General features: G+C 38.8%; 1 protein-coding gene across 3 annotated transcripts in view; it reads left to right on the forward strand.

Annotated features, from left to right (window-relative positions):
* FBXL20 (F-box and leucine rich repeat protein 20) overlaps positions 1-22385 on the forward strand; it is a 100436-nt gene that overhangs the window by 29129 nt on the left and 48922 nt on the right. The window contains exon 2 of one of the 3 annotated variants that reach the window (XM_059379752.1): positions 9372-9495. The exons of the other annotated variants lie outside the window; for them this stretch is intronic. The gene's annotated coding sequence lies outside the window, so the exon portion shown is untranslated. The remainder of the gene's footprint in view (positions 1-9371; positions 9496-22385) is intronic. 3 annotated transcript variants of the gene reach the window in all.

The following is a 22385-nucleotide window of genomic DNA, read 5'->3' on the forward strand; positions in this document are numbered from 1 at the left end:
ATTATATTTGCAGAACTTACTCATCTTGTAATTGGAAGTTTATGCCCTTTGATCACCTTCATCAATTTCCCCCACCCCTCAAGACCCCAGCAACCACCACATTTAAGTGAGATTATACAGTATTTATCTTTCTCTCACTTACTTTACTTAGCATAATGCCCTTATCCATTTTGTTTTAAAAGGGAGGATTTCCTTCTTTTTTATAATTGAATAATATTCTTGTGTGTGTGCTCGCGTGCGTGCGCGTGCACCCAGAAGTAGGATTGCTAGATTATATGGTGGTTCTATTTTTAAATTTCTAAGGAACCTCCATACTGTTTTTTCATACTGTTAATGACTGCACCAATTTTACATTCCCACCAAGAGTACACAAAGATTTCTATTCCATATCCTCAATGGCACTTGTTTTCTCATGTCTTTTTTTTTTTTTTTTTAAGATTTTTTAATTTAGTTGTCAGAGAGAGAGAGAGGGAGAGAGAGCAAACATAGGCAGACAGAATGGCAGACAGAGGCAGAGGGAGAAGCAGACTCCCTGCCGAGCAAGGAGCCCGATGTGGGACTTGATCCCAGGACACTGGGATCATGACCTGAGCCGAAGGCAGCTGCTTAACCAACTGAGCCACCCAGGCGTCCCTCATGTCTTTTTAATAATAGACATTCTGATGGTGTGAGGACTGTATCATTGTAGTTTTGATTTGCATTTCCTTGATGATTAGTGATGTTGAACACTTTTTTTTTTTAAGATTTTATTTATTTATTTGACAGATGGAGATCATAAGTAGGCAGAGAGGCAGGCAGAGAGAGAGGAGGAGGCAGGCTCCCTGCTGAGCAGAGAGCCCGATGCGGAACTTGATCCCAGGACCCAGGGATTATGACCTGAGCTGAAGGCAGAGGCTTAACCCACTGAGCCACCCAGGCACCCCACACTTTTTTTTTTTTTTTAAAGATTTCATTTATTTGACACAGAGTGAGAGTAGGCAGAGAGGCAAGCAGAGAGAGAGGAGGAAGCAGGCTCCCTGCTGAGCAGAGAGCCTGATGCAGGGCTGGGGACCCCGGGATCATGACCTGAGTAGAAGGCAGATATAACCCACTGAGCCACCCAGGCACCCCTGAACACTTTTTCATACACTTGCTGTCATTTATATATCTTCTTTGGAAAAATGTGTTATTAGTGTCCTGTGCCCATTTTTTTTCTTTAAAGATTTTATTTATATATTTGACAGACAGAGATCATAGTGGGCAGGGAAAGAGAAGGAAGCAGGCTCCCCGCTGAGCAGAGAGCCCGATGTGGGGCTCGATCCCAGGACCCTGAGATCATGACCTCAGCCGAAGGCAGAGGAAGGCAGAGGCTTTAACCCACTGAGCCACCCACGTGCCCCTCCTGTGCCCATTTTTAAATTGGGTTATTTGTTTTTTTGCTGTTGCTGTGTGAGTTCTGTATTATTTTGGATATTAACCCCTTTTCAGATAAATAGTTTGCAAAAATGTTTCCTGTTTTATAGGTTGCCTTTTCATTTTGCTGATCATTTCTCTTGCAGTATAGAAGCATTTTAATTTTTTATTTTTATTTATTTTTTTTTTTAAAGATTTTATTTATTTATTTGAGAGAGAAACAGTGAGAGAGAGCATGAGCTAGGAGAAGGTCAGAGAGCGAAGCAGACTTCCCATGGAGCTGGGAGCCTGATGCGGGACTCGATCCCGGGACTCCGGGATCATGACCTGAGCCGAAGGCAGTCGTCCAACCAACTGAGCCACCCAGGCGTCCCTAATTTTTTATTTAAAAAGGTTTTTTTAGTAAGTAAGCTCTGTGGGACTTGAACTTATGACCATGAGATCAAGAGTTGTATACTTGGAATGCCTGGGTGGCCCAGTCAGTTAAGTGTCTGCCTTGGGCTGAGGTCATGATGGATCGAGTCCCACATCCGGCTCTCTGCTTGGTGGGGAGCCTGCTTCTCCCTCTGCTTGCCACTCTCCCTGCTTGTGCGTGCTCTCTCTCTCGCTCTCTCTCTGACAAATAAAAATTTTAAAAAGAGTTGTAGGGGCACTTGGGTGGCTCAGTTGGTTAAGCGTCTGCCTTCAGCTTGGGTCATAATTCCGGGGGCCTGGGATCAAGCCCCATATTGGGCTCCCTACTGCCTGGGGAGCCTGCTTCTCCCTTTCCTCCCCACTTGTGCTCTCACGTGCTGTCTCTCTCTCTCTCTCCAAAAAAAAAATATATGTGTGTGTGTGTGTGTATACACATATATATGTATATACACACATATATATTTTATATATTTATTTTATATCTATATTTATATTTTATATTCTTTTATATATACATATATATGTGTGTATATATATATCCGGGGCACCTGAGTGGCTCATTTGGTTAAGCGTGTACCTTCAGCTCAGGTCACAGTTCCAGGGGCCTGGGATCGAGCCCCATGTCCGGCTCCTTGCTCAGTGGGGAGTCTGTTTCTCCCTCTCTTCTCTACCTGCTGCTCCTCCTGCTTGTGCTGTCCTTTCTCTCTCTGTCGAATACATGAATAAATAAAATCTTTAAAAATATAAAAGATTTACCCCTGGGGATAAAAATATATGTTTATAAATAATAAAAAATTTAAAAAATATATAAAGATTTAAAAATTTTTTTAAAAGTCTTTAATAAAGAGGTTTAATAAAGTTGGTTGAGCATCTGCCTTCTGCTCAGGTCCTGATCCCCAGGGTCCTGGGATTGAGTCTGTCATCGGGCTCCTTGCTCAGTGGGGAGCCTGCTTCTCTCTCTGACAAATAAGTAAATAAAATCTAAATAAATAAAGTTGTATGTTCTACTGACTGAGCAGGCTAGGAGCCTGTGGAAGCTTTTTTTTTTTTTTTTTAAGATTTTATTTATTTGGACAGAGAGAACCAACACAAGCATAAGGGAGGGGCAGAGAGGGAGGGAGAAGCAGACTCCCTGCTAAGCAGGGAGCCCCAGATGGGCCCGATCCCAGGACCCTGAGACCATGACCAGAGCTGAAGGCAGACACTTAAGAGCACAGGTCCGCCCCCCGCCCCACAGAAGCTTTGTAGTTTATAGTCCCACCTGTTTTTTGTTTTTGTTTTGTTTTGTTTTGTTTTTGAGAGTGAGAGAGCTAGTGCACTTGAACGGGCAGGGGAAAAGGAGAGAGGCAGTCTTAAGCAGGCTCCATAAGTTTGGATCTTAACTACCCTGAGATGATGACTTGAGGGGAAATCAAGAGTCGGGTTTAACCAAATGAGCCACCCAGGTGCTCTGATGTAGTCCCACTTGTTAATTTTTACTTTTCTTGCTTGAATTTTTGGTGTTCTATCCAAAATATCATTGCCAAGACCATTGTTGAGCATTTTCACTATGTTTTCTTGTAAGCGTTTCACAGTTTTGGGTATTATATTTATTTCAGTCTTTAATCCATTTTGAGTTAATTTTTCTCAGTGGTATAAGGTAGAGGTCCAGCTTCATTCTTTTGCATGTGAATATCCAGTTTTTCCAGTACCATTTATTAAACAGACTGTCTTTTCCCCATCGAATATTCTTGGGTCCCTTTTCAAATATTAGTTGACCATATATGCGTGGGTTTATTTCTGTGCTCTTGATTCTGTTCTGTTAGTATGTGTCTGTTTTTATGCAGGTGCCATACTGTTTTGATTACTATAACTTTGTAATATGATTTCAAAGTAAGAAGAGTGATGATTCCAGCTTTGTTTTTTCTCCAGATTGCTTTGACTATTTGGGGTCTTTTGTAGTTCCTTAGGGATTTTAGGATTATTTTTTCCATTTCTGTGAAAGAGTGCCATTGGAATTTTGATAGCGATTATGTTGAATCTGTTGATCACTTTGGGTAGTATGGACATTTTTAACACTATTCTTACAATCCATGAACATGGGCTTTCTTTCTATTTGTGTCTTCAGTTTTTTTCATCAGTATCTTACAGTTTTTAGTGTGGAGATCTTTCACCTCCTTGGTAACATTTATTAAGTATTATTTTTGGTGTTGAAAATGGGATTGTTTTCTTTATTAAGATTTTCTATATATAAGATCATGTCATTGGCAAACAGATAATTTTACTTCTTTCTTCTGATTTGTATGTCTTTTATTTCTTTTTCATGCTTAATTACTCTGATTAGGACTTCTAGTACTATGCTGAGTAGGAGTAGTTAGAGTGGGGGTGCCCTTGTCTTGTGTTTTATTTTAGAGGAAAAGCTTTCAACTCTTCACTGTTGAGTGTGATATTAGTTGTGGGTTTGTCATATATGGTTTTTTTTTTTTAAGATTTTATTTATTTATTTGACAGAGACCCCAAGTAGGCAGAGAGGCAGGCAGAGAGAGAGAGAGAGGAGGAAGCAGGCTTCCCTGCAGAACAGAGAGCCCGATGCGGGGCTCTATCCCAGGACCCTGGGATCATGACCTGAGCCAAAGGCAGAGGCTTTAACCCACTGAGCCACCCAGGCGCCCCGTCATATATGGTCTTTATTGTTGAAGTATATTCTGTCTGTTTCTGATTTGTTGACAGTTTTTATCATGAAAGGTTGTTGAATTTTATCCAATGTTGTTTCTGTACCTGCTGAGGTTGATCATATTTTTATTTTTCATTCTATTAATTTGGCATATTAATGTGGTATATCACATTGACTGATGGTATATTGAACTATCATTGCATCCCAGGGATAAATCCTACTTGATCATGGTGTATGATTCTTTTAATGTGCTGTTGAATTTGGTTTACTATTTTGTTGAGAATTTTTATATCTGCATTCATCAGGGGTATTGGCCTATAGTTTTCTTTCTTTTTTAAAGGCTTTTTTTTTTTTTTTTTTACTTTTTATTTTATTTATTTGTCAGAGATAGAGCACAAGCAGGGAGAAAGGCAGGCAGAGGGAGAAGCAGCCTCCCCACTGAGCAAGGAGCCCGATGTGGGGCTCATTCCCAGGACTCTGAGTTCATAACCTGAGCCCAAAGCAGCGGCTTCATGGACTGAACCACCCAGGCTTTCCTGGCCTATAGTTTTCTTAGAGTTTCCTTATCAGGCTTTGGTAACTGGATAATACTGGCCTCATGAAATGGTTTGGGAGTATTTTCTCCTCTTTAGTTTTGTTGGGAAGAGTTTGAGAAGGATTGACATTAATTCTTTAAATTCTTCCTGGAATTTACCAGTGAAACCATCTGGTCTTTTTAAAAAAATTAATTTAATTTCTTTTCACTGTAACAGAATTCATTGTTTATGCACCACACCCAGTGCTCCATGCAATACATGCCCTCCATAATACCCACCACCAGGCTCCCCCAACCTCCCACCCCCCAACTTCTTCAAAACCCTCAGATTGTTTCTCAGAGTCCATAGTCTCTCATGGTTCATCTCCCCCAGAAACCGTCTGGTCTTTTTTTTTTTTTTAAGATTTTATTTATTTATTTGACAGAGAGAGATCACAGGTAGAGAGGCTGGCAAAGAGAGAGAGAGAGAGAGAGAGAGGTAAGCAGGCTCCCCGCTGAGCAGAGACGTGGTGGGACTCCATCCCAGGACCCTGAGATCATGACCTGAGCCGAAGGCAACGGCCCAACCCACTGAGCCACCCAGGCGCCCCATGGTCTTGAAGGACTTTTATTGGAGGAGGTTTTTACTTACTGATCCAGTCTCCATACTAGTTATTGGTATGTTCAGATTTTCCACTTTTTCATGATTCAGTCATGGAAGTGTTAAATAAACTGATGCACATTAAAATTTTGTGTAATTTATTTGAGCAAACACTGATTAAAGTCACAGAGTGCCTGTCCAGATGATGTTTTAGAAGTGTTCCACCCACAGTACTAGAGGCAAGGTTTTTATAGATTAGATGCAGAAGAAAAATAAAGAAATTATTTAATTGGCTATCTTTTATATGGTTATCTTGTTTGAGATTTTTCTTCGGTGTTTTTTTGTTTGTTTGTTTTGTTTTTGTTTTTGTTTTTGTTTTTTCTTCCCCAGATTCCAGTGCATTGACTCTGGCTTAGGTCTTGGTTTGCATTCAGAGGCTACCGAAGTTTTGGTTTCCATACCAAGGCGTTAGAGGCACCTCAGGCTAATGGCCTTTTTATTTGATTACTTTAACATTAGGTTGTCATGTGTTTTTAGGAATTTATCCATTTCTTTTAGGTAGTCCAAGTTTTCAGGGTATAATTGTTCATAGTAGTCTCACAATCCTTTACATTTTTATTGGTATCGTTTATAATATTTTCGCTTTCATCTGTAATTTTATTTGTTTGAGTCCTCTTTTTACCCTTGGTTAGTCTGGTTATAGGTTTCTCAGTTTTGTTTATCCTTTGAAAGAACTGGGTCTTAGTTTCATTTATCTTTTCCGTTGGTTTCCTTCATTTCTGCTTTAATCTTTATTATTTCCTTCTAACTTTGGGCTTAGTTTTTTTCTTCTTTTTTAGTTTCTTCAGGTGTAATGTTTAGTTGTTTGAGATCTTTATTCTTAAGATAGGTATTTATGGCTATAAGCTTTGCTCTTAGAACTGCTTTTGCTGCATTCCATATGTTTTGGTATGTTGTGCTTCCATTTCTGTTTGTCTCAAAATAGTTTTTGATTTCCTTTTTGATCTCTTCTTTGATCCAGTGGTGGTTCGGTAGTGTGTTGTTTAATTTGCATGCATTTTGTGAAATTTCCGTTTTTCCTACTGTGACTGATTTTTAGTTTCATACTTGTTATATTATGATTTATAATAAATAAATATATTGGTCTTTGTCCATAATTCTTGGCTCTCAACTCCCAAAACCTTTGGAATTTCCTAAATGATAAGAGCAATGGAAACTTCTTTTGTTAAAATACTCGATCTTCCATCCTCAGTTTAGAGCCACAGAGGTGAAATGGCATCTTGTTACTTACAACAAGCCACTTTCAACCACACTGCATTTATGTTAATAAAGTGGTTTTTGGAAAGTCTCTAGTAAGCCTCTGAGATAGAGGCTGGTAAGGAAACCAATCTTGACTACAGGATTAGAACTTTCAGTCCCATTTCTCTCCTCTCTTAACCCCAAGAAGATAAAGGGGCTAGGAGTTGAATCACTTGTACATGGCCAGTGATTTAAACAATCATGTCTATATAATGAAGCCTCCATAAAAACTCGAAATGGTGAGGTTCAGAGATCTTCCATGTTGGTGGCATCACATACCAAGAGAGTGGCACACCCTAGTTCTTATGGAGATAATAGCTCCTGTGCTCAGAACAGTTTTGGACCTCTTCCTATGTACCTCTTCATCTGGCTCTTCACCTATATCTATAAAATAAACTGGCAGATGCAAGTTAGTGTTTCTATGGGTTCTGTGAACCTCTCAAGCAGATAAATTGAACCTGAAGAGGGGATCATGGGAACCATCAATTTATAGCCAGTTAGAAGCACATGTAACAACCTAGGTTTGCAGTTGGCATCTCAAGTAGGACAATCTTGTTTTGTGGTACTAAGCCCTCAACTTATGGGATATGATACTGTCTCCTGTAGATAGTGTCAGAATTAAGTTAAATTTGTAGGATACCCAGGTAGTGTCTGCTACGGATTGGAGAATTACTTGATGGTGTTGGAAAACACACATCAGAATACCATTGTGGTCAAGAAAAATACTTGATATAACATCTGTATTATTGAATTTGTTGAGATTTTTTTGGTGCTCTAACATATTCTGTCCTGGAGATTTTTTTTCCTGATTATTTATTTATTTATTTTGAGAGTGTGTGCATGAGCATGCAGCATGTGTGAGGAGAGGGAGAGAATCTCAAGCAGACTCTGGTTCTGAGCACAAAGCCCCAAAGAGGGGATGCTGAATCTCAAGACCCTGAGATCATGATCTGAGCTTAAGTCAGAGTGTGATGCTTAACTGACTGAGCCACCCAAGTGCCCCTGTCCTGGGGAATGATTTTGTGTGTACTTGAGAAGAATGTATATTCTGCAGCCCTTGGATGGAATGTTCTGTATATGTCTGTTAGGCCCATTAGGTATACAGTGTTGTTCAAATATTCTGTTTCCTTATTGATTCCCTGTCTGGTAGTTCTGTTGTAGAGAGTAGAAATAAAATTGCTGTTTATCTCTCCCTTTAGTTCTGTTGCTATTTGTTTTATATATTTAGGTGCATAAATATTGACAATTGTTATATCCTCTTGATGAACTGACCCCTTTATCGTTATATAATAATGATGTATTATATCTTCATCTCTTGGTTACTTTATTTTTTAAGATTTTATGTTATTGTTATTTTACGATTTTATTCATTTGTCAGAGAGAGAGAGCAAGAGCGAGCGCAGACAAGCAGGGGCAACAGCAGACAGAGGAAGAAACAGGCTCCCCACTGAACAAAGAGCCCAATGTGGGATTTGAACCAAGGGTCCTTGGAGCATGACCTGAGACAACCATATACAGTAGCATAGTTTTCTTGCTTGATCTTGGGATCTTTAATGTATCCTATAATTATAGTTTTTCTATAAAATTTGTTCCAGCAAGTAACATAAGTGACTCTTTTAAGTTATTTTGTGAAACCACATTTCCTGCTCTGTATTTATGTAACTGCTAATTGTTTAATCTAAATGAAGGTTTTTTAAACTTATCTCTATTTAGTTTCCTCTTGGTACTGTCCTTTAGAAATTATACTGAATCCGGGCGCCTGGGTGGCTCAGTGGGTTAAGCCGCTGCCTCCTGCTCAGGTCATGATCTCAGGGTCCTGGGTGGAGTCCCACATCGGGCTCTCTGCTCAGCAGGGAGCCTGCTTCCTCCTCTCTCTCTCTCTGCCTGCCTCTCTGCCTACTTGTAATCTCTCTCTGTCAAATAAATAAATAAATCTTAAAAAAAAAAAAGAAATTATACTGAATCCTAATTCTTTCAACAAAGGTATTGCCTAATAGGTTTTATAGTCTCCACAATTTTAGTAAATATGCTTAATGATTTTATCAAAAACATCTAAAACTAGTGTTTTGATCAAACATGGGGTTTGACTGAGAGGACATGTATTTCCATTCCTCTTCAAATAGTACAAAATTACAGTAAAGGAATAAAAAGAGGCATAAGATCCCAAGGACAAAAATGAATGGAAGAAGAAGAAACCATAGATGAAAAATTTCAACTATTTTTTAGAAGATAAAAAATGGATAGAAGAGTGTTAAGTGATTTAGCCAAACAGAGGAAGGTACATCCTGGGTTGTCTGCAGAGACAAGGAAATGAGTTTACCCAACACAGCCTCCCCAGAGACTCAAGACTTGGTGGCAAAATGTCTCTGAAAAGACAAGGATGAGGCTTGAGATTAAAAGTAGGTAATGTTAAAAAAACAAAACAAAACAAAAAAGGTAATATTTGAAAGTCTTAAATGAAGTGGTTGAATCATGCAAACTACTTCTTCCTCCTTTAGGAAACTGGGGATTTTTTTCTCCAAGAAAATGGAAGCTGAGGGTTCTGGATCCAGGAACATCAGATGCATGAAGAGGATAGGGGTTTGGAGCCAAGGAATTAAATGAAAATCTGCATACAGACTGGTGGGTCTTCAAAGTAAAAATGAGCTTCCGTTAAGCTTCTTAATGCCATGAATAGAAATTGACAGTCAAGGAATAACCAGATAGTTGAGGAAGCCTCTAAAATAAGAGGCCAGGAGTACCTGGGTGGCACAGTCAGTTGAGTGGCTGACTCTTGTTTTTTTTCCCCCCCATCAGGTCATGATCTCAGAGTCAAAAGATCAGCACAGAGTCTGCTTAAGACTCTCTCCCCCCTACCCCTTCCCATGCACGCATCCTCGTTCTCTGTCTTTCAAAATAGATAGATATTTTAAAATAAAATGGGAGGCCAAACAAGTAAGAGAGGGGGCAAAGAGCAAAGGAGGGAGAAAACTGGGGTTAGGGGGGAGAGGGTTTTAATCTCTAAGAAATGAAATATTGCATCTTCAAAAGAACAGGGTGTTATTTTGAAAATCTTGAAACAGATAAGAAATAACATTTGCAAATAGAAAATATTATAATTACACCCCCCTCCAAATAATGGGAGGATTGTGGATAAATTTGAAACAGTTTCCTAGGAATTAGAACCAAAAGATTAAAGGAGGGAAGTAGAAGATAATCTTTTTAAAAGATTTAATTTATTTGAGGCAGAGAGAACATGAGAGAGAACATGAGCAGGGGGAGGGGCAAAGGGAGAAGCAGGCTCCCTGTTCATCATGACCTGAGCCAAAGGCAGATGCTTAACCAACTGAGCTACCCAGGTACCACCAGAAAAAAATAATTTTTTAAAAGATTTTATTTATTTATTTGACAGAGAGAGATCACAAGGAAGCAGAGAGACAGGCAGAGAGAGAGGGGGAAGCAGGCTCCCCGCTGAGCAGAGAGCCCGATGTAGGGCTTGATCCCAGGACCCTGAGACCATGACCTGAGCCGAAGGCAGAGGCTTAACCCACTGAGCCACCCAGGCGCCCCAAGGGAAAAATAACTTTTAAAATTCAAGATAGTCTATTATTGGACCTTGTGGTCTAATAGAAATTCAGATATGAGAGGACAGAGAAAATAGAAATGATGCCTTAAAAATCTCCCAGAACATTGTCCAGGTCATAGATTGTAAATTGAAAATGCTGAAAGAACAGTAAAAAAGGCAAAGACCCGAGAGGTGTGATTATGAAATTTGGTAAACTGGAGATACAGAAACTTTACTAAAATCTTCCAGAAAGGGTAACTAGAGGTTACATTCAAAGGACCAGTCAAAAGGGCATTACGTATCACAGTAGTAACAGAGGGAGGTAGAAATGCATCAAGCTGTGTCTTCATATTATCTTCATTGGGAAGGATTTCCTACCTATAATTTTATTCCCAGCCAAATTATCAATCAAATGTGAATCTGAAATAAAGATATTTTCAGACGTGCAGGTGACTCCAAAATTCTAGTTCTCATGAGCATTTTGTTGTTGTTGTTCATAAGTTGCCCCTAAATAGCAAGAAAGAAGAACGCAGGTTCAAGAAGCAGAATTCAAACAGAAGAGGTAAGGGAGAGCCCAAGATGACAGCTGTGTAGCCAGTCCAGAGCATCCCCGAGCAGAATGAAGCAGAAGAAAGAACAAAGGGTTTCGGGAACATAGAGCTGCAGGAAAAAGACCGTATCTGATGTATTTGAGCTATGGAAAATATTGATAGATATGTGACAGATGTTGGAGCTTTTGAGGAAAAGTTAAAAATACATAGAAAACAACAACAAAAAAATGAGGTAGTCATTAATTTGCAGAGAGAAGTACCTGGTCTTACTGCTCTACTTGGCTGAGTACTGACTGGTATCTCTCCAGTCCTTTTACTCTGACTCTTGATTTAAACGAAGACCCATAAAATTACATGGGATGTGGAGAATGGAGGCAGAAGCTGAAACTAAATACTTATATTCCACAGCAGGATGTCAATAGATAAATCTAAATTTGACAAGTCAAGCCTATTTAGAAAAAGAAAGGCAGGGGCGCCTGGGTGGCTCAGTGGTTAAGCCGCTGCCTTCGGCTCAGGTCATGATCTCAGGGTCCTGGGATCGAGTCCCACATCAGGCTCTCTGCTCAGCAGGGAGCCTGCTTCCTCCTCTCTCTCTCTGCCTGCCTCTCTGCCTACTTGTGATTTCTCTCTGTCAAATAAATAAATAAAATCTTAAAAAAAAAAAAAAAAAGAAAAAAAAAAAAAGAAAAAGAAAGGCAACCAGAACCTCCTAGAAGAGTCTATAGGATGTAGTGGTAAGGAGGACTGTGCTGTTTTTCCAGTTCTTTGGTCTTGGTTGATTTTTTTTTATATAAAGAGTCAATGAAATTATATACTGTATTGTAGAGACCTCTTTCCAGATACTTATCAGTTAATTAATACCAGGCAAATATCTAGCTATATCATGCATCCTTTATTTAGTTGTCTTGTTCATAATAGCACCATTGTCTGACTCATATCATGGCCTAAGAAGTCTAATAGATTTCCTTTAACTATTAACTTAGTATTACTTTCCCTGAATGACTTGCTTAGGATGTTAGTTCTTCAGTTCTGCTTTAAAGAGTCTTTGTTCTAATTTAACATTGTTTCTCTTGGTTCCTTTTAAATTTAAATATTTCTGACATGCAGTTAGGATATCCTCGGTGCTGTGTACTTTGATTCTTGTGTTATCTAAAACAGGAGAATGCTTTTTCTACAAATAAATATCATGGCTGTGTTAAAATACTATTGCTTTGGAAATATTTCCATAACAGTAAGATGATTTAGAATGTGTGTTTGTGAGTGAATTGTAAAATTACTATCTGACATATGTCTTGGAAAATTCCACAGCTTCTGCCAGTTTTCAGTTTCTGGCACATTGACTAGAATTTGTACATGAGGAAATAAAACTCTACTTTTCCCTTGATTTACCAATTCCTGTGGTGTTTTGGAATATGAGATTAGAGTTTAAATACTTGCTAATCCTGAGTCAGATCCCATTATTGCCTGGCTGTATCTACTCTTAGTTCTTTAGTGTTTATATAGTAGATGGGGTGGGGCTGGGGCAGTGAAGGAGGAGGAGAGAGAAGGACAAGTAAGTATATTGTTACTTTGAGTTATCAGTTCTTTTCTTTCACTTCATAACCTCCAAAGACGTTTTCAGTAGGGCATGGAAGATTTCCTGGATTGAGCAGCTTCCAAAATGAGTTCCAGTCATACCGAGCGGATCACCAAAGTTCATGGTGTCGTGAGGGCTCTAAAATGTTGCTGTAGTTAGTTAAAACTGAATAAATGAAAGAAATAACAGAAAACAGAATAAAGGTGTATACTTACTTTATACTGAGAGCAATGAATTGGTAGTAGATACAGATTTTGGTTAGTAAACAGAAGTCAGGATAAAAGAAAGCTCAGAATGTTGAGTCAGATGTTAGAAGGTGTCCAAAGCAGAAAGTTTGACCTATTAAGTAATGTGTCTGTTCTCTAAGTGTATCCCTTCCTCGGTGTTTTTAATCTAGGAATTTCTTTCTTATGATAAATTTACTTATGAGATGGTTATGCACTAGCAATAGTTTTTATTTAAAATGCAATTTTATTTCTACTAGGGACAATATGTAGGGTGGAGGAATTACATACTGATTTTGTTTTAGGTTTATTTAGGCATACAAAAATGTTTTTCCTCTTAGATTCTGGCAAGAAAATCAGTCAATTGGAAAAACATCTGGTGTTAGTTGAATGAAGGAATGGCATAATCAGTAAAAATTACTTATAGGAAAAAATAGTGAAAAGAAAATCTTATGTAGCTTTAACTCTGGATTTCTTTATGAAAAAAAATTTTTAAGGAGGAAGAGCTCTTTATTATTTTTAAAAATTTATTTATTTATAAGTAATCTCTGTGCCCAACATAGTGCTTGAACTCATGACCCCCAGATCAGGAGTTGCATGCTCTACTGACTGAGCCAGCCAGGCGCCTCCTAAAATTTCATTCTTAATTTTTCACTAAAATTTTCCTCTCACCAAAATATTTGACCTGTGTTGGGCTCCCTTTATATGTCTCAAATTTTACTCAAATCTAATTATGAGTCATAAACATTATATGAAGAGCCTGTTTTTGTAGCCTTTGCTGTAACAAGCACTCTAAAACTTAGTGGCTTAAAACAATTAATTATTCAGCCCAATAGGACTTCTGCTGGTTGCTGGAAAAGTCACTCATGAGGCTCCAGTTGTCTGGTGGCATGACTGGGACTTGAGTGTCTAAGATATAAGATAGCCTCACTTACAGTCTGACACCTGGGTGTCACGGTCAGCTAGTACTCTTTTTTCCACATGGTCACTTATCATTCAGAGAGTTAGCCTGCATCCTTTTTTTAACGTAGTGGCATGAGTGTTTCAAGAGGGTAAGCTTCAGTGTCTCTTAAGGCTTAACCTTGCACACATTGTTACTTCCACCACATTGTTTTAGTCAGATTAAGTCACCATGTCAACTCAGATGCAGAGGGTGAGAAAACAGACTCTACCTTTTGAAGGGAGGTACAGGAAAATCCTATTGCAAAAAGGCATTGCCATAAAGAGTTAAGATTTATTGAAAACCATTATTGTGAGTTTCTACCATGGTTTTCCCTCTGACTCCAGTGATTCACATTCTTATCACATGTAAAATATCCCCTCCAGTGGTCCTCATATGCAGTTCCTCTTGATCCAGAGACTTGTGAACTAAAAAGAAAAGTTTTCTGCCCCAAACACACAATACATACACTCTTGTCACAGGGATGGAGTAATGACAATAGACATGCTCCCTAAAAAGGGGGAGATAACAGGAGGCACATAGCAATTATGGGTTCTTACCAGTTCTGGAAATCTAGCTGGGCACATGTTGTCAGGGTCATCTACTCCAGAATCAGGAAATGTACCTTGACTGGGGCCCAGTTCTGCTTCCTTGGAATGGTTCCCTAATCTGTTGTTCTCTGTGATTTTTGGTACCACATTCCGGGCTCTTAATGCTGCTTTCAGACCGGTCTCTCCTTCTACATAAGAAGTGTCTTATGAAGCTGAATATCTTTCTTAGTGACTTCCTTCCCTATAGAAAGTTGGGATCCTAGAGACCTCTTTACATTTTGAATAGTCTCTGTTCCTTTGTTGTTGTTGTTGTTGTTTTTTTTTTTGTACATACTCTTAAAATTTCTAGGATTTTTAGGGCCCCTGGGGGCTTGGTTGGGCATCCGACTCTTGGTTTTTCGCTCAGGTCATGGTCTCCAGATTGTGAGAACCAACCCTCTGTTGGGTTCCGCACTCAGCACAGAGTCTGATTTTCCTCCTCCCTCTGCTTCTTCCCCCCACTCATGCTCACTTGCTCTCTCTCAAATAAATAAATAAAATCTTTTAAAAATAATAAAAAAAACCTTCTAGGATTTTTTATTAATCTGATTTGTGTTCTTCTCTGTCCCCATTACAACTCATTTTAACACAGGCCTTTAGTTTGGTTGTAGGCTGTTGTGGCATAATTCCCTTAAGCTTCTTAGAGGGCTTCTTGTCTAGTTGAGAGAGTCAGCTAGGTATGGCTTCAAAATTTTCCGAGGTTTTTAAAAGGAACCTATAGCCAAATATTTTATCTGATATTTACCTTGTGGATAGTTCTCATTTTGAGAATCTTAGGGCCTGAGAGACAGAAGATGAGGAGTAGTTTCATTTTCCAGTATAGCAAGATCTAGGCCCTCTATATAATCTTCTAATTTTTTTTTCTTTCAAATTGCAGTTCTCTCTTTAGTGTATTTCTTACCATACTTTATTATATGCAGCTGAAGGACTAATTACCACTTCCAAAGCAGCTAATATAAACATGTTTAAAGACTAAAGGAGCAGCGCATGGGTGGATCCGTCAGTTAAGTTTCTGACTCTCGGTCTCAGCTTAGGTCTTAATCTCAGGGTCATGAGTTCAAGCCTTGCCCTGGGCTCCATGCTGCGCATGGAGCCTACTTAAAAACATACACACACACACACAAACCACAAAACTAGAGGAAATCAGGTTTAAATAATTAAAGGAGAGTATGATGACAGTGACTCAAATAGAGAATGTCAATGAAGAAATAGAAATTTATAAAAAAGAATCAAATGGAAATTCTGAAGTTGAAAAGCAAAATAACTGAAAAAATTACCAGCAGAGAAACTCAGAATCAAATTTGAGATCACATAGAAAGAGAATCCATGGACTTGAAGACAACAGTAAAATAACCCAATTTGGAGAAAAGAATGAAACAAAATTAACATAACCTTGTGGGACATCAACTGTACCAGCAATACATATGTAGTTGGAGATGGGAGAGATAGAAAAAAATATTTGAAGAAATAATAGCTGAAAATCTCCCCAATTTGATGAAAAATGTGTATCTACACATCCAAAAATCTGAGTGAATAACACTAACACAAAGAGGTCTACACCTGGGCACATTTTTATTGAACTTTTTAAATCCAGATACAAAGAAAAAGTCTGGAAAACAAGACAGAAAGAATTCATGATATACAAAAGACTAGCAATACGATTGACAGCAGACTTTTCACCAGAAACAATGGAAGCCAGAAAGCAGTTGGGTAACAAGTCAAAGTGTAGAAAGTAAAAATTGTCAATTAAGAATTTTATATTTGGTGCACCTGGGTGACTCAGCCTGTTGGGGGTCTGCCTTCGGCTCCAGCAAAGCTATTACTGAAAAATATAGGCAAAATAGAAACATTCCCAGAATAGCAAACATGGAGAATTTGTTGTTAGCAGACATGAAATACACTGCTTTACATGAAATACTAAAGGAAGTCCTTTAAGCTGAAAGGATATGGTTCCAGATGGTAACTTGAAGGAAAAGCACTGTAAAAGTTAATTACAGGAGTAAATACAGAAGGCTATAAATAAAATTTTCTCTTATATTAGTTCAGCTGAATTAAAAGACACTTGTGTAACACAGTAATGATGAAACTGTATTACTGTGCCTTTAAGATAAATATGTAGGGGCCCCTGGGTGGTACAGTTGGTTAAGGGTCTGACTGTTGATTTCAGCTCAGGGTTATGAGATCAAGCCCTAGGTTAGGCTCAGAAATCAGCAAGGAGTCTGCTGAAGTTTTCTCTCCCTTTTCCTCTGCCTTTCCCCATGCTCATTTGCTTTCTCTGTCTGTCAAATAAATAAATAAAATTTTTTTTAAGACTTTGTTTATTTATTTGACAGACAGAGATCACAAGTAGGCAGAGAGGCAGGCAGAGAGAGAGAGAGGAGGAAGCAGGCTCCATGCTAAGCAGAGAGCCCGATGCGAGGCTCGATCCCAGGACCCTGGGATCATGACCCGAGCCAAAGGCAGAGGCTTTAACCCATTGAGCCACCCAGGCGCCCCTAAATAAATAAATCTCCTGGGATCATGACCCAAGCCAAAGGCAGAGGCTTTAACCCATTGAGCCACCCAGGTGCCCCTAAATAAATAAATTTTAAGGAAAAAAAAGATATATATGTAATATATGATAATAACAAAAAGGAGGAGGGGGAAATAGATTTCTTTTGGAGCAAAGTTTTTCTGTTTTACCAGAATTAAATTAGTAATAATCTAAAATAGATTATGATAACATACTTTTTTTAGGGGTGCCTGAGTGGCTCAGTGGATTAAAGTCTCTGCCTTCTGCTCAGGTCGTGATCCCAGGGTCGTGGGATTGAGCCCCATATTGGGCTCTCTGCTCAGCAGGGAGCCTGCTTCCCTTCCTCTCTCTGCCTGCCTCTCTGTCTACTGCCTGTCTGTCAAATAAGTAAATAAAATCTTTAAATAAAAAAAAAGATATATATTTTTTAAGATTTTATTTATTTATTTGACAGAGAGAGATTACAACTGGAAAGATATAGAGTATTAAATCATGGAAACCTGATGGGGATTTATAATCAGAAGAGTATTACCAGATCCCTACAGTATAAATAACATTCATTGGTTCACCAATTTCTGGGCTCTGTGTTGGTTGCCGACTACACAGTGGTGAACTAAACTGAAAAGGTGCTTTCCTCTCAGATCTCATAGTCTGATATAAGGAATTCTACACCAACTTAGAACTGGTATTTTGTGGTTTCACAGGAGAGAAACAATCCCATCCTATTAGGGAGATTGGGAAAGCCTTCATGGTATAGATAGCATGTCCAGTGGACATCAGTTTGTTTCTACTGATAGAATAGGCAAGTTTGGTTGTGTGGGTGCTTTAGAGAAAACAGTATAAACAAAAGCACAGAGCCTGCTGAGAAGGAGCCAATGGTTTTTAATTTCCTATTTTATTTGTTTTCCTCCATTGGTTGGTCTTTACTGTATAGAGTTAAAACTTGCTTTGAATTATAAAATGTGTCATAAACCATAAAAGATGCTTTTGATTTTAATTGTAAAAAATTAAAATTAATTTTAACTGTCCTAAATTCAGAAGTATTAAAACACAAAAATAAAAAAAAATTTAACTGTGGAAAAATACATATAACATAAAATTTGCCATCTTAATCATTTTTAAGAGCACAGTACACTCACAATGTTTGTGTAACCTCCAGGACTCTTCATCTTGCAAAACAGATGATACCTCTTAAAATCTAAAATAATGTAAGTAAATTTAGCTGCATGTATTGGAGTCCCAAATTAAATGTGGCTTAAATATGATAGAAGTTTCTTTTTCTGTCATATAAATTCCAGAGGCATGGTGTCTCTACAGTCATCTGTAGGCTTTTTCTAGTTTTGTGCTTATCTTTAAAACTGTGGCTTTCAGCTTCATGATACAGGATGGAATTCGGTCATCCTAACCACATTTCAAGCAGCTCAAGTAGGAAGGAGTAAGAAGGGGCACATCTTCTCTCTTGAAGGTCACTCTGGAATTAAACACTTAACTTTTTCTTCCATCCTGTTGGCCAGAACTTAATGACCTGGCATTATGTAGCTTCCAAGAGAAGTAAAGTCATCTTACCATACAGCCATATACTAGCTAAAAGTTGGGAGTTCTGTTACTCTTCTATAGAGCTAAATCAGATCTTTTTAATTTTTGAAGTTGGGAACTATACTCCAGTTGAACCAGCAGGGGTCACTGTTGAGCAAGTACTTTGTTTCTTTTATTTAACCTACCTGCCATTACATTTCTCACTATATAATTTATAGAAAAGCAATTATAGTTTTATACAAAGCAACTATAAATGCTAATGTATGACAAAACACATCACTTTGATTTTTAAAAACCCGAATATTTAAGAATGTTCTATCCCTAGATAAATGCTATGCAGTTTCTGTCTGTCTGTTCAGGGGATGGTGTTCTCCCATGAAACAATTAAGAGAGAACAATCTAGTTACTCTCTTGTTCTTCCCATGACTACATCCTTGTAACTGTTTGTGGATATATTATAAAAAATACACAATGATATATTCCTGTGTTAATATGAAACCAGATTACCTAAGAATGTCATGTGATTGAACAGTCACTTCCTCTACAATAGTTATATCTAAAATCTTTTCACAAATGTGTTGTAATTCATTATATCTTAGATCTAATTGTTTTTGACAGCCTTTATATTTTGAATGAAAAAACCAAAGTTTGGATTCAGCTGAAATAGTAAAATACCTAAAACGTATATTGAAATGTTTATTTTACCAGCAATACCATGAACTGGAGCAGGAGCCATATGGGTTTCCTAGAAAACATTTTTTTTTTTTAGTAGGCTCCGTACCCAGAATGGAGCCCAATATAGGACTCAATCTTATGACCCTGAGATCAAGACCCGAGCTGAAATCCCAAGTCAGATGTTTAACCAGCTGAGCCACCCAGGCACCCCTAGATTAAATCCTGAGATTTGCAATCTGCTTCATCTGGTCCATTAGTTCTCAAACTTCAGGAAGCATTGGTGTCACCTGAAGGACTTCTTAAACTGCAGATTGCCCTTCTTTCTTTCCACCTCCTCACCCCATTTTTGATATTAATGGGTCTGGGGTATAGCCCAAGAATTTGTACTTCTGATAAAGTCCCACTTGATGCTGATGCTATTGGCCAGATGACCACAGGTTTTGAACCATGGATCTTTTTCTTTCTTGGAATGTTGGAGTAGACTGTATATGTCCACAAGGGAGAGGGGGAATATGTAAATCTGGACAGATGTCCTATAAGCCTGGTGTTTGCCAGATCCTCTGAGGACACTGTTTTTCCCCTCACTTACTTTCATGCTTCCACAGATACAACACCACTTGTCTTTTTTTTTTCTTAGTTTTTTTTTTTTTTTTTTTTTAAGATTTATTCATTTGAGAGAGTGAGAGTGTGTGTGCATATGCACAGTGAGGGAGGGGCAGACAAGCTAACCCCACAGGGACCCTGTGCTGGGTTTGATCCCTAGAACCTGCGAATCGTGACCTGAGCTGAAACCATTCAGTTTATATAGACTGATGCAAGAAAAGAAATTAGTTGTTGGATGTGATTTTTGTTCCTTTTTATATCTAGAGTTTGGAAGTCATGTGAATTACATATCTCGGGTTTATATTTTCTAACAGTTTAATTACTGTGTATATTCAAGTGAGCAAAGTGCCCTGTGAGGCGAGATGTGTAGCATTTAATAAATATACTTTGAGTATACAAGATAAAGAGCGTAGCATTTCTGGGGCACCTGGGTGCCTCAGTGGGTTAAGCCTCTGCCTTCGGCTCAGGTCATGATCTCAGGGTCCTGGGATCGAGTCCCACGTCGGGGTCTCTGCTCTGTGGGGAGCTTGCTTCCCTTTCTCTCTCTCTGCCTGCCTCTCTGCCTAATTGTGCTCTCTTTTATTCTATCAAATAAATAAATAAAAGCTTAAAAAAAAGAGCTTAGCATTTCTTTTTTTTTTTTTTTTAAAGATTTTATTTATTTATCAGAGAGAGAGAGGGGGAGAGAGCGAGCACAGGCAGACAGAATGGCAGGCAGAGGCAGAGGGAGAAGCAGGCTCCCTGCTGAGCAAGAAGCCTGATGTGGGATCACGACCTGAGCCGAAGGCAGCTGCTTAACCAACTGAGCCACCCAGGCGTCCCGTAGCATTTCTAATATATAAATGATTGTCCTTTTGTGAAATTGAGTTGGGCAGAGTCTAGTAGATTGGGTGTTGAGTGAGTCTGTTTTGTACTTAAATTTTTTTCCAAATATCTTTTTTTTTTTTTAAAGATTTTATTTATTTATTTGACAGAGAGAAATCACAAGTACACTGAGAGGCAGGCAGAGAGAGAGAGAGAAGGAAGCAGGCTCCCCGCTGAGCAGAGAGCCCGACGCGGGACTCGATCCCAGGACCCTGAGACCATGACCCGAGCCGAAGGCAGTGGCCCAACCCACTGAGCCACCCAGGCGCCCCCCAAATATCTTAAGCTTAAGATACATGTTGTGTGCTATCTAACTCTGAAAAGTCTCCCAGGTCTCTTTTTGATACTTTAGTTTTCTTTGTAAGACATTGTCATTTATGTCATCAACCTTTGATTATTCAACTTTTTTTTTTTTAAGTATTCAGCTTTTTAAATGAGTTATAATTACCCCCTGTGTTCTATTCTCTAAATGTGCCCAGAGAGGAGTGATCATGGTGTAGCATCTTAGAGACTATCATTTGAGAAGAACTTAAACTTGTTTAGAAGGAAATATGATAGCTTCATTTTGAAAGATTGCCTTATAGAAGGAGGATATGATTTTTTAATAGCTTCCACTAATGGTTAGAAATTATAGGGAAGCAGGTTATTCTTTAATGTCATATAATTTCCTAAAACATGTCACTGTCAGTCAACAGCATTACTTTTTTTTAAAAAAGATTTTATTTATTTATTTGACAGAGAGAGATCACAAGTAGACGGAGAGGCAGGCAGAGAGAGAGATAGAGGGAAGCAAGGACAATCATTTATATATTAGAAATGCTAAGCTCTTTTTTTTTTAAAGCTTTTATTTATTTATTTGATAGAATGACAGAGATCACAATTAGGCAGAGAGGCAGGCAGAGAGAGAGAAAGGGAAGCAAGCTCCCCATAGAGCAGAAACCCCGATGTGGGACTCGATCCCAGGACCCTGAGATCATGACCTGAGCCAAAGGCAGCAGCTTAACCCACTGAGCCATCCAGGCACCCCAACAGCATTACTTTTATTACAAGATTTTCTTTTGCACTGAAACTTGATAGAGTCCAGCTTTCCATCACCAAGTCCTTGTTGCTGCTTCAAATATCCTTCTTTTCTCCATTTTGTTTTGTTTTTTTAATTTTCACCAGCCTTGGAGATCTCGTCATCTTTTCTTTTCTTTCTTTTTTTTTTTTTTTAAAGATTTTATTTATTTATTTGACAGAAGGAGAGAGATCACAAGTAGGCGGAGAGGCAGGCAGAGAGAGAGGAGGAAGCAGGCTCCCTGCTGAGCAGAGAGCCCGAGGACGTGGGGCTCGATCCCAGGACCCTGGGATCATGACCTGAGCTAAAGGCAGAGGCTTAACCCACAGAGCCACCCAGGTGCCCCTCTCGTCATCTTTTCTTTCTTTCTTTCTTTCTTTTTTTTTTTTTTTAAAGATTTTATTTATTTATTTGTCAGAGAGAGAGAGCGAGAGCGAGCACAGGCAGAGTGGAAGGCAGAGTCAGAGGGAGAAGCAGGCTCCCCGCAGAGCAAGGAGTCCTGGGACTCGATCCCAGGACGCTGGGATCATGACCTGAGCCGAAGGCAGCTGCTTAACCAACTGAGCCACCCAGGCGTCCCTCGTCATCTTTTCTTGAACTATAATTTCAATGTATTCTTAGCTTATGTCCTTACTACCAGTCCAGAGTTTAATTTCTTTAGGTTTCTCTTCTCTTCTCTACAGGATTATTTCATATTTCTAGCCTGGTATACAGGTTTCCTTCATGACCAAACCCCACTGTTCACAGTTCAGTGTACTAAGTTCCTACTATGTGTCGGGCCCTGTGCTCAGTCCTGGAAATATGTTGGCAGATATGAAAGTCATGGTCCCTTCTGTCACA

Source organism: Mustela nigripes, chromosome 16 (genome assembly GCF_022355385.1).
Source record: "Mustela nigripes isolate SB6536 chromosome 16, MUSNIG.SB6536, whole genome shotgun sequence".
NCBI classification, from domain to species: Eukaryota; Metazoa; Chordata; class Mammalia; order Carnivora; family Mustelidae; genus Mustela; species Mustela nigripes.